This window comes from Leguminivora glycinivorella, chromosome 17 (assembly GCF_023078275.1).
Source record: "Leguminivora glycinivorella isolate SPB_JAAS2020 chromosome 17, LegGlyc_1.1, whole genome shotgun sequence".
Taxonomy (NCBI): Eukaryota; Metazoa; Arthropoda; class Insecta; order Lepidoptera; family Tortricidae; genus Leguminivora; species Leguminivora glycinivorella.
Genome location: NC_062987.1, coordinates 11,871,114 through 11,884,394, shown reverse-complemented (window position 1 = coordinate 11,884,394; position 13,281 = coordinate 11,871,114). Strand labels below are relative to the sequence as shown.

The 13,281-nt window shown below is 34.3% G+C and overlaps 1 long non-coding RNA gene across 1 annotated transcript; it reads left to right on the top strand.

Annotated features, from left to right (window-relative positions):
* Positions 1 to 465: 465 nt before the first annotated feature.
* LOC125235393 lies at positions 466 to 6,523 on the top strand. The gene is made up of 7 exons (XR_007178078.1): positions 466 to 722; positions 1,399 to 1,839; positions 2,222 to 2,480; positions 2,616 to 2,781; positions 3,398 to 3,593; positions 3,681 to 3,802; positions 5,604 to 6,523. It is a non-coding gene; the product is annotated as an uncharacterized LOC125235393 (long non-coding RNA).
* The last annotated feature ends 6,758 nt before the right edge of the window (positions 6,524 to 13,281 follow it).

Here is a 13,281-nt window from a genome sequence, read left to right as displayed (position 1 = left end):
TTTAAAAATAGTTTATCCAAAAAACACCGAATGTTCCCCGTTTCGATCCACTGTGCGACGTATCGCGCCGTGCAATAGCATTAAGACGGAAAGAGACTAAACTTCGGGCCTCTTTCCCATGTGACAGCTTGGCAAAAAAGAGTAGAAATTGAACTATTTTTTTTATCATGGCTACACTTACTGTTTTCATACAAAAGAGACGTCAAAGTGATTCAATAGTTGCCATATGCAAGACGTTTTACATAGACAGTGGTGCCCCTATTATTTTCTACTCTTTTTTGCCAGACTGTATATAGACGGTCAAGCAAATCGTGAGAACAAAATTCAAATTTTCTATGGGACGACAATGTATGAGCACATTATTCAAATTTGCCGCCATTTTTTACTCTCATGCTTTGCTTAACCATCTATAGTTACATTATCTAGGTTGGACTTGTGATTACTGGTGTATTTATTGGGTAAAAAAAAACTGATACTGGCAACATTCTCAAGTTGTCATCCAACAAACCAAGCTAACGGCCGAATGTGATCTGCTCGTGTACTGTTCTGTGCTCTTTTCGCTCGTTTTTTTGCGTCGTTGTCATTGCTGTGAAAGTGTTATGGTGGTAAAATTAACTTGGTGATTGCAATCGCAAGTATACCTACTAAAATAATGGAAGAAGACACAGAAAACAAATTGGTATCCTGGGATTTGCCGTCAGTAGTCGTCGAGAACTTTAAAAGTAAGTTGTGTATTTTCTAGAATATCGCTGGCAGATCAAAAGGTATGGCAGATAAAATAGTTTCTCTTTAAAGCGTAAAGTAAGCATTTTTGTTTTACCAAGATACATATTAAATGTTAGGTTAAACAAAATTACCTAAGTACATCATTTACATTTTTACTCATTTGCTAGATATATTTGTATGTTACTAAACTATTAAGAACTTAAGTATTATCTTATCAAAACGAGACAATGGGCATTTTGACACGTGGATGTAAATAAAACAAGTTATATTAATACTCGAAGTCCCATTTTGTTCAAATAATGTGTGAAAATCGTGAAATTTTAAATCAAAATAACGAAAGCTTCTTAATCATTTATTTTGCAACTGCCATACATCTCCGGGGTCGATCAAGATGTTCATTTGTCTTCTGAAGTTTTTAAATTTCAAATATATTTTGTCACCATGTCGCAGTGGAAGACTTTGATCCAGCCTGTCTCCAACCGCAAGACTTAATGATATTGTGGTTTTGTGCTATTTTTAGTTATTACAGATATTTATTCGTTTTTGATCCACATATTTCGTTCATTTCCCATTTCAATATACATAGGAGAGTTCCGCGATAGCTATCAAATATGCTTCAATATAAGATATTCATCATTGATATCCAATCATTTAAGTTATTTTTTTTTACAGAAAATGATATAAGCAAGGAACAGTTCAAATATTTGGTTTTAAATGATACTTGAAAGAGCTTTGCAAACACATTGTGCACCGAATTAAACTAAAAAGTAAACTACAAGATTACTTAGACTCAGTTACTGATACTGAAACTGCATACTTCTTCAATGAAGATTTAATGGTTATTAAAGCGAAAACAAACTGTATAGAAGTGATGCAAGTTGATCAAGATCAGTCAGTTATTCTGATAGACATTACTTTGGATTTGGATTCCTACTTAAGTGTACCAAGTAGGCTTTCACTGCCATAATTTGAATTGAAGAGTATCCGCCAATGTACTCCACAAGTAAATAGTGTTCTAAATTATTATCAAAAATACAAACAATTGAACTCGCAAAAAAGAAGCATCATTGTTGATGTTTTGGTGAAATATCACTACACATTTATTGTTAACAAGTAAGTACTTAGCTAATGGATTATAGGAGACCAGACAGCAGTAGTTTCAGGCTTGGTACAGTCACCTGCAATAATGTCTTACACAACGAAGGCCTCAAAAATATCTTACACACTCTTACAATGTCTCATAAGGTATTAGTGGCAGATATTTTTGCAGCCTTTATTGCGTAAGATATTATTACAGGTTATACAGGTGACTGTACTTGCATGTCAATCCAGATGGATTGACGACTAGTGCGAGTTAGATATTCTTTCACAAGGGAGCAAAATTATGCATTTACGTCAAGGGTAGTTGTGATGGTTTTCTGTCTGGTTTCTATAATAAAATTAGTATTAATACTTAAATATGAATGAAGATTATTCAAAATATTTTTTTCCTCAGCAACATCAAACCAGAAGAATTCAATTTGCTAGCTGCAAAAATAGTTTCACTTTTCCCAACTGAAAGTATATATACCTACTATATGAAAGCTGTGCCAACATGCAAATCTGCTTCAAGAAAATATGTGCCCGCCAAAGGCAAATTAGTGGACAAGGTTCGAAATCTCCTGTACATATCAGGAGAAAAGTGCAGGGGCTTAAACCCACTTGCTCTAATAGGGATTCGGATACAGATGTAGAGTCTGTGGAAAATAATCAAGGTAAAATCCATACTTATATTCGTACCTACTAATAATATAAATGCAATAGTAACTCTGTCTGTCTGTTGTCTTTTTTCCTTTTGATTTCACAAAGTATAGCGAAGTTTCGATAATTTTTTTTTTGTTTTATTTCAGGGACTGCTTCAAATGACGACGCTATTTGGCTGAAATATAATGAGCTATGGGACCAAGTTTGTGAAAGGTGGAATAACACCTTTGAATTAAGACACAAACAATTGAAACTGTACATGATTTTCTTGAAACCTGGGCCATTTGAAAAGACAGCAAAGTAGATACTCTGGTAAGACATTCCTCAAAATAACTAGCCACCTCAATTCTATTTATATATGTATACAATTTATATTAATGCTTTTTATGACATCTCAGAATATTATAATAATAATGCAATTTAATGTTCAATACGATCACATACTATTATTATTTTTTGTAATTATTGTTCAACATCTATTTCTTTTTTAAATTAATTATTGAATTTATTTGAGAGTATTTTCTATTTTTAAAATGTAATATTGTATTGTACCCTAATTATGATAATTTAACTTTAACTTTGACATGTAAAATTGTTAATTTTATGAATAAATGAATATGAATATATGAATATGAATATTACAGATAAATTCCATACATATATAAATAGAATTGATTTTAGCATAAGATTTTTATTACTGGCCATGTTATACTAAAATGAATTCTGTGACCTATGAACAAAGCTTATTTCATAGGTCACAGAACTTATTACACCAAAAATGATTTTGGTGTAAGGTGGCCAGTTACTACACTAAATACATTAAAAATAAACGCCATATTTCCTTTAGAACACTTCTCTTAATCAGAGCGTCTTATATTTATTTTAGTAGGTATACTTGCCATCGCAATCACCAATTTATTTTTCACAGCAATGACAACGACGCAAAAAAACGAACGAAAAGAAAAAGAGCACACAAGCAGATCACATTCAGCCATTAGCATTAGGTTTGTTGGATGACAACTTGAAAATGTTCAAATTCAAATGGGATTCAAGTTCAACCCAGGACCTTGTACTTCATAGGCAGAGTCACTACCCACGAAGAAAGATACAGAGGCCGTTAAAACGTAATTAATTACAATGCATTCATAATTGATCATTTTATGAAAATATGTGTGAGTCTAATGTCTCATATAATTTTTTTTTAATTTCAGACAAAATAATTCCGGTGCAGATTTACCTGCTATATTTTTTAATACCACCCAAAGGCCGGAAATCTAGGAAAGTCAAATTCTCAACCACTGAATCAATCCAGGGCTTATTAGTTCAGATAGATGTAAGTATTAGATGCATCCAATCCAAATTTAAGGGTTTTATTCTATTTATTTTATTATTAATATACATTTATATTATTAACTATAAAAGTTGTGTAACTGTTCAGTTAATGTTTTACTATTTTACTCTTCGAGTCAAGCGAGTTCAATATATTTCATTTTGGTAAATATGTTCCCAGAACATAATAAAGTAGTATTCCATTTAATATTTCCCACTCATTTTTTATGAAAATCATTACTAGTGAGTGTGCACGGGACAACATCCCACATTGTCGATTGCTATAAAGCCGCTTTGTCAGTTTATTCATATAAAGATACAAGTAAACCTCGCCTTACGGCCTAGCCACGACAATGGTCTAAGGCGTCTTGCGGCAGCGGCAAGCGGTAAGTCACAAAAACAAAAACGCAGCGCGCGCGAGGCATGCCACGACCTTGCCGCTGTTCGAAATCGCGCGCGGGTTTTTACGGGCCTACCCGCGGGAGCGGCGCGCGGGGCGGCGCGCGACTCAAACAACTGTAACGCGCCGCGCGGGCGGTGCCACGACATTACAGCGGCGCGACCGGCCTAGGCGGCTAGATGGGGCTAGCGATTCCGCGCGAAACAAAACATTTTGTTTTTATTATGAGCGTCTTGAACCCGAAACCTTTATTTAATGAAAATTGAATTGTACTTTCGCGTATGTAGTATGTAATAATGTTTTCAAACATATTTTTGTATAGTATTTATTCGTATTTACTCTTAATTTTTTTCTAAGTGTTTATTTATATTAAGTATCATTTAACTAGCCATAAAATAAATTCCATGTACTTAGTCATCACACATATTCTCTTGTACAAGATGTAATTGACTAATTAAAGCATTCTATGCACTCGAGTCATATTCGACAGTAAAAAACATGTTTTTAAATATGAAAACGTTCTGGCCGCTCCTAGGCCCTGCCGCCGCTTCTAAAAGTACGTGGCATGGCTAGCGCCCGCGCGCGTTTCCCGCGCAGCCCAGCCGCCCCGCTCGCCGCCTTAGACCATTGTCGTGGCTAGGCCGTTAATGGTAACCGACAAAGTGGGACGTTTTACTAAACACACTCTACGTGTGTAAACTGTAAGGCATGCAAAGTTGCCATAGAGCCACCATAATGAAGTCATATTTTACTTACCATGTTTTGGTATTTGTTACTTCTTTATTTAATTACAATAATTAAGGGAAAAATTAAAAACTTTTCACCACACCAACTGGTAAAGGCTTACTTTGCTATTCAAAAACAGATAGCAAAATTGCATTTTATCACAAAATTTCACTTCATATCTTTAATTTTAGCTTCCTGGTGGAAATTACCGAAATATATATGACTATTTTGAATCATAATTATTGAATAAATTGATAGTTTTGATTTAGTTTGATGTTTTATAGTCAGTGTTTTCTTCGTGTTGGTGTGGTGAACATTTTTGTGTTTCACTCGGCGGCAAAGTTTGTTTAACCTTCGTCCCTTGAAACCCTCGCAAGTCTCGCAACGCACAAGATTCCACTTTTCGAACCACTCGCTACGCTCGCGAGTGGTTCAATATTGGAATCTTTCGGTTGCTCAGGTTTCAATATTGGCACGTGCGGTTAAACAACAACTTTGCCCCTTGTAAAACAACTAACTATTGTGTACCTTAAAATTCCATTTTCTATATGACTAAGTCTCTGCTGTACATATTTTAATGAAGAAAAAAGAACTTATATTTTTGTAGTGGAGCCTCTGCTGAGCAGTGGGATATTCCTGGGAACTATGGCATTACTTTTAAATTATGTTTTTAATGCAGGACGCCGGAGATATCGACAGCGTAATCGCAGCCCAGAAAGCTAAGGCTGCAGCCCGGAAGGATACCGTGCAACCCTCCGTGCTCATACAACGACCGCTACAAAACTTCGCCCAGATATACATCGTTATTCATGATATCAAATACCACGTGCATTCAGCTGCAAAGGCGTTCGACTTGTTGTTTAAGATTTACCACGTTTTTCACGCCAAGTATCCCCAAGTGTGTGAGCACCTCCGCGTAATTATTCAAAAAAAGTGTATCAAATCCATACGGCGTATGATACAGTAGGTACCACCGTATATAGTTGACGTTTTAAACTTAGACGTTTTAATTTTATTATAGTATAGGATCCGTACTAAGCTCGATCTTCACCAACGTGTTAACCAGATGAAAATAAGTTTCTGAACATGTCTCCTCAATAAAAATGAATGGTCAAGATTATTTTTTAAAAATCTTTGAATTTTTTTTTTATGTAATCTTGACCATTTTTATTGAGGTTACCATAGTAAGACATGTTCAGAAACTTATTTTACTTAATAAAATATTATTTTCACCTGGTTAACACGTCGGTGAAGATCGAGCTTGGTACGGATCTTAGACTATAAAGTTCTTGAAATGTAAAAATATACTAAGCTACAGAAATTGTATCTATGACATTTGGTCTTATGTACCTACTTAAGTATTTGCACCATCTATTTACAATTGACGTGATTTATTCTAAGTTTGACTTGTAGAGAATCTTGGTACTTTGTAGCTCTAATCAATCTTGGTAGCTCATACATTTATGTACCTATATGCTTACCTATAAGTCAAAATGTTTTCCGTTCTAAATTCAATTTTAATACTGTATAGTGATACTGATAGGTTCTGAATTTGTAATTACTTTCTTTAACTGATGCATAAAATAAATGAGAAACTTACATTTCACTTTCATTCCATTATTTCCGAATAGGTATAAATGTGTTTCAAAACTAATTTGGCTTGTATAAATTAGACTGGAATACTGTCAAAACTCATTCATACTTAAAACGGCACAAGTCTTTTTGTAAAAAGTTAAAGCTTGAGTTGATTAGCACTTCTGTGGGTTAAGATAATTCTTCTTGTAACATGTTCATTCTAGTTGTAAAATAGAACGTATTCTAATTACATACTTACATTAAGCTTTTCTTTTAAGTTTGTATTTCTGGTTCTTGTTGTAAAGGGACACGCACTCCATCAAAATTTAAACCTCTTCTTTAAAAGTGGAAATTTGTGTATTTATCCTAGTTACAAAATATACCATTTTATTATTGTTTTATTAAGGTAGGTAATTTAATCAAGTCATAATTGTCGCAAAGTCTATAGTGATGAAATGACCATAATTATTATAAAGGTAGGCAAACAAAACTAAAGATGTTAAATAGGTAAAAAAATACATCATAAGTATTTCATTTGAGACATTAAAATGATAAGAATAAAACAAAAATAAAATGGTAAATTTTGTAAACGCGCCAAATACACAAACGTCCGTATGAAAAGTGTTGTAGCTCATGTTGTGCCGTTCTCGAGAATGTTCTCCATTTTGTATAGGAAACGTTCTCGCTCAAAGCCCATAGTAAACGGAGAACATTCTCGAGAACGGCACACCTTATAGTCGTGATTAAGAAGAGATTTACCTAATTTGAATGGAATACGTTCCATTTTACGACAAGAATGACACTTTTTATAAAAATAATTAAACACTCTTAAAATAAGAGCTTTACTTCATTTGATTGGTATACGTTCCATTTTACGACAAGAATGACACTTTCTATAAGAAGAATTAAACACTCTTAAAAGAAGAGCTTCACTTCATTTGATTGGAATACGTTCCATTTTACGACAAGAATGACACTTTTTATAAGAAGAATTAAACACTCTTAAAAGAAGAGCTTTACTTCATTTGATTGGAATACGTTCCATTTTACGACAAGAATGACACTTTTTATAAGAAGAATTAAACACTCTTAAAAGAAGAGCTTTACTTCATTTGATTGGAATACGTTCCATTTTACGACAAGAATGACACTTTTTATAAGAAGAATTAAACACTCTTAAAAGAAGAGCTTTACCTCATTTGATTCGAATAAGTTCCATTTTACAACAAGAAAAGAACTATTTTGCAAGAACAATTAATGCTTTTGAGTAAATTATCTCGGTTACTTAGAACAAGATATTTTCGTTCTTGGGTCAAACAATTTAGCTTTTAAAAAAAGAGCCTTACATCATTTGACCGGAATATGGGCCATTTGACAACAAGAACAAAACGCTCTTGAGTAAATTAATCAGCTATTTAGATCAAGATATTTTCGTTCTTGGGTCAAACAATTTAGCTTTTAAAAAAAGAGCCTTACATCATTTGAAGAGAATGATGTACGGCTCTTTTTTAAAAGCTAAATTGTTTGACCCAAGAACGAAAATATCTTGTTTTAAATATTTTCGTTCTTGGGTTAAACAATTTAGCTTTTGAAAAAAGAGCCTTACATCATTTGAAGAGAATATGTGCTATTTTACAATAAGAACTAACGCTTTTGAGCCAATTTTTAATACTATTATAAACAAAATACATTCAATCTTCGTTAAAGAGCCTTTCAATGTTAAATTAAGAAAAGGAATAATTATGTCAAAATGCTTTCTCTTGAAACAACAGTTATTAGCTTTTAGTGGAAGAGATATTTAAAATGTTGATACAAAAAAGTAGTTCTTGGTCTAAGAACTATAATGCGAAACATTTTATATCTCAATCTAAGTAATTCTCCATTTTCCTTATATCGAAATCCCAAAAGATCTTGACTCAAATAATATTACTTGCTTCAAGTAATTTTTTTTTTCTGTGTAGATGGCGCTAATATTAATATTATTTGACATTTTAACACATATCAAGGTAGGATGATATGGAACAAATTGTCAAAACTAAGAATAAAAAGTTTTAAGCTTGTGTCGGGAGATGGTAGTCTATGCATTGTGATTACACATTTTACTTTGACAGTAACTCTCTATAATACTCGATCCTCTTTGATTGCACTAATGTAATTTTATAGCGTGCGATGAACTGCCAGTAATATCAAAATTGTATAAGTTGAGATGTAACAATTACCAACTGCATTAGAAGAATAGATATTAAATAAATAAATAAAAAACACTCCAAACATAACAAAAATGTATTATTTATTCCCGAAAAAATTTAATATTCCACTCATAAGATTCTTCCTACACTGAAATTAATACTGTAATCAGATAAAGTAGCTACTTATTAAACTTCTGCAAATTAATAGTTCATGCATGGTCCCACTCATTCAATCTCCATTGATACAATGAGAGCCGGTATCATTGTTAACTGACCGTTATCCGCGTGATTGCAGAATGGGGAAGCGCTAACTGTCCGGCGCATGATTAGTGTGTGCTTTCCCAGCTTCTTGTGCACCATTGTGCGCGCTTTTCCTCGTGAAAAACTCGCGCAGGCCCGGTAGCACGACTTAAGTGATGGTTAGTTGATTAACGTCCGAGTGATATGTGTTAGTTATCTTTCGCGTATTCATTTCACTTGTATGTCAGTAGATGTATTTAGATCCAGCGAGAGACACCGGAAAATGATAACTATTTGAGATCTGAGATCATTCTGACATTTTTTTGATGACAGGTGCAAATTAAAATAATATATAGGATGGAAGATATTCTTGATAGTAAATAAAATTGAAATAGGTACTATGGGTTTTTTCATATCATAACTGATTAATATCTTAATGATTATTTTTGTTTCAGAAATAACAAATAGTTTACGAACTGTTATAAATAAATCTGATCGTGTCATTTTAGATATACCTACTTGTTACAGTTATTTTTTTTTACATTCTTCTGCATGACATCAAAACACAACATTACACACCCACAGGTTTTGAATTATATTATAATTAAAGTTTTTTTTGTATTGGTAAGTTTTTATTTACAACTATTAATAAAACAATAAATATAAATATTTTACACAACAAAGAATAAAATTAATGCTAAAATTAAGGTTTTGAATTGAATTACATATTTATGCTTATCAAAATATATTCTGCGAATTTGAGTAACAGACGTATAAAATCATTTTTGTTCTTTTGTGTTTAACACTTTATTTTCATTGTTTTCCATATTTTAAACTACAGTTAATTACTTCAACTATTCAACCAGCCCCTCTCATATCACAGTATAGAGTCGCACACGCAATTAAGTTCGACGAGCGCTCTTTCAACCGAAAAAACACCATCTCTCCATTGTTGTGTATTCCCACATTTCGCGTTTTACTGTTAGCTTCCTGATTTAAAGGCAAAAACTGCATTAATTGCATTCCACTTAGCTGCCTTTTTACTAAAGTAGGAAACCTAAGTCTTAGATCACAGGTTATGTCGTGAGATCTGGTCTTGTTTGTTACCAATTATGCATTGCTGGATATTTGTTCATTAGGCGCGTGTAAAAAGCGATCATTGGTTTATTACGTGTGAGGAAGTCATTGGCGATGGCGAGGGGGACCATGGGATGGGAGAGATGCTAAGTTTATATTCAAAGAATAAGTAAGTCCCAGTGAATGTGTACATAGTATGCATTTATACTTTATTTTTGTAAAATAATAAATGTAAAGTTAACCTTAAAAAAACTTGTTAATGCGTACCTAAAACTCAAATTTTTATTTGAATGGGAATGACTAGGGTATAATTTAATAACTCATATCCATTTTTTCTTTTGTGACTATACACATTTTAGAGAACACTTCAAAACATGTACATAAAAAAACATTAGTGAGTAAAAACAAGAAAATTTCTACATTTCTTAAATTAAGATATATTCTATAGTTAAGTAGATAAATCTTCTATATATATAAACGGCAAAGTCCTGAGTGACTGACTGACTGACTGACTGACTTAAATCAACGCACAGCCCAAACCGCTAGTATTTGATACAACCAAAACTGTTAAGCCCATGATGATGTGTAAGAGTATAAGTCAAATCCATACTCTTGTTTCCAAAGTTATATTGAGCCGACAAACACCTCACAAGTCTAAAAAAAACCACAACCTATTTTTCACAACAAACTTTCTCATCAAAATAAAACACTACCTCATAACCTTGGTAAAACTTGCCCTTGCTCAACTTCCAAAAGAACGATCACTCTCACCAACTTCACGGTCAGTTCGACACTGATTCTAACCACTTCACACACATTTCTGACATTTTTCTCACCTGCCATCTTGGATTACCATCAGTAAAACACCATCCTTGACTCGCGCGTTATGTGAACTTTGCGACCATTGTTTTGGTGCATTTGACCTCTTAATTTAAAACTAAATCATTCTATAGGTTACGGGTAAAGTAACAATAACACGCATGGTCACGACCATTGGAATGGTTTAATTCAATAAGCTCATAATTTTGTTTAATGTGACTAGGTTACCTAAAATGTCTCCGCTAAGAGGCAGGTAATCGACATTTCTCGTTTAGAAACTCTTGAATCTCATCGCTTATTAATCAATAAGCAAGCTTATTCGTATTATGATAAAACATAATATGACATCAATGGTTCATAAGGTACGAGGTATACAAAACAAGCATTCGGTTGAAGTTGTAATGATGCCCTAACTAGAGTAATTGCATCCATTGAATTACACGCGCGAGTCTATTTGTGGCATTACTTCTCAAAAAGTCCTTATGATTCAATTGCAATATTACAGCTTTTTGGACTTGTTATTGTAGTAAGCACCCTCTTGTATGGAAAGCCACATATAAACTACTGCAAAGTAAGTGCAAACCTATTCATGGTTTTTTGTTCTGAAAATATGTAAGCACTTATTTTATTTCGGTTAATAAGATCGACATTAAGTTTGAACCTTTAATTATTAAATTACCCATAGTTAAACGCCACTTTAAAATACAGTTGCTTTTGTAAAATATCGGCTGAGATATTTAATGATTTGGACACCTTGAAAAAAATGGTGGAGATAACTGTCCCCTACAGGGAAACTTGTCAGAGATCAGTTATCTCTGCTGCTTACTTTACACTCAAAGGAAAACTTTCATTTTCCGTGACAATAACATAATCAGCTTCAATAGTTACGACAAGGTGTAAAATGGTACATTTGCCACTTGCCCGTACCTACTCGTACCTATACAATACATTATGTGCATACTATTAACTCTTTCTAATCTGTCTACATATCTTACTCTAGTAAAAGTCTGCAACGGCTGGAGCGCAGAATCGTTATCCGCCGTCAATTACCAAAGCCAGTAAAGTAACCCTATCAGATCTCCCTAAGCTCTCCAATTAATCCCAGATCCTCGTGCATGTGCTCACACGGACCTATCCGTCAAACCACTACTTAACCATCTGCATAAGTCACGATTGTGGAACACCCGACTAACAGTTTAATAATGTCCGCTCCCCGACCCACGCGACCTCAGTGAAATACGGTTGAGCGGACTTGGAGCCATATTTTCCCCTATGCATCGTACCGAAGTCGTGTCTTCCTTCGTGGAAATAAAATCCGAGGTCCATCTCTGGGGCCATCGGTGCCGTGGATGCGCTATTTTAGCAAACAAAACCAAACGACCTAACTCACACCTTCGTCGCAAACAACAACCAACTCTGAATCAAATGCCTCACAATCTAATATGGCTGACTTACTTCAAGGTTGATATGTGAATGGTGTTCGAGATGCGCGGATAATGTCATGGGAAGACCTCAATGAACGAACGGACAGCGCGTGGACTGCCGGCCGCACTTCTGCAAACTTATGCAGATCATTACTCAGATTAATATAGCTTCTATTCCCATACTGCTAATGGTTGTAGCGAGTTATCGGTAAGTTGGCAAGGAAGGGTTGTAGGTGACATTCGTGGGCCGCGGCTGGTTTCAATAGGAGCTGGTAAATGTCTCAAAAGTTTTACTTGTCGTGGGTTACGTTGAAATGGTAATTGGATGACATGTGTTGATATGGGATTGGTTTAAATGTCATTTGCCTTATAAATTTGTAAGCTAACAGCGTTATTGGAATAAATTATACTGAACTTTTGGCCTCTCACCTCTAATACGTAATTTAAATCATTCCAAAATATTGATTGTGGTGCAGTGCATCTTCATTACTTCTACATAAGCACCAATAATAAATAAATAAAGAAATATTGGGGGACACCCCTACACAGATCAACTTAGCCCCAAACTGAGCAAAGCTTGTACTATGGGTGCTAAGCGACGATATACATACTTAAATAGATAAATACATACTTATATACATAGAAAACATCCATGACTCAGGAACAATTATCTGTGCTCATCACACAAATAAATGCCCTTACCGGGATTCGAACCCGGGACCGCAGCTTAGCAGGCAGGGTCACTACCAACTATGCCAGACCGGTCGTCAATTACAATACAATTAGCTACTTTGTAAACATTCAAACATTACGATACAAGTGTGTAAAAAAGGAAGTTCGAAACGAGTGGCGATAACTTAAAACACGACCAAAGGGAGTGTTTTAAATCGACACGAGTTTCGTAACTCGTGTCAATTTAAACAACAACAACAACATAACAACATACAATCACGCCTGTATCCCATAAAGGGGTAGGCAGAACACATGAAACTACTAAAGCTTCAGTGCCACTCTTGGCAAATAAGGGGTTGAA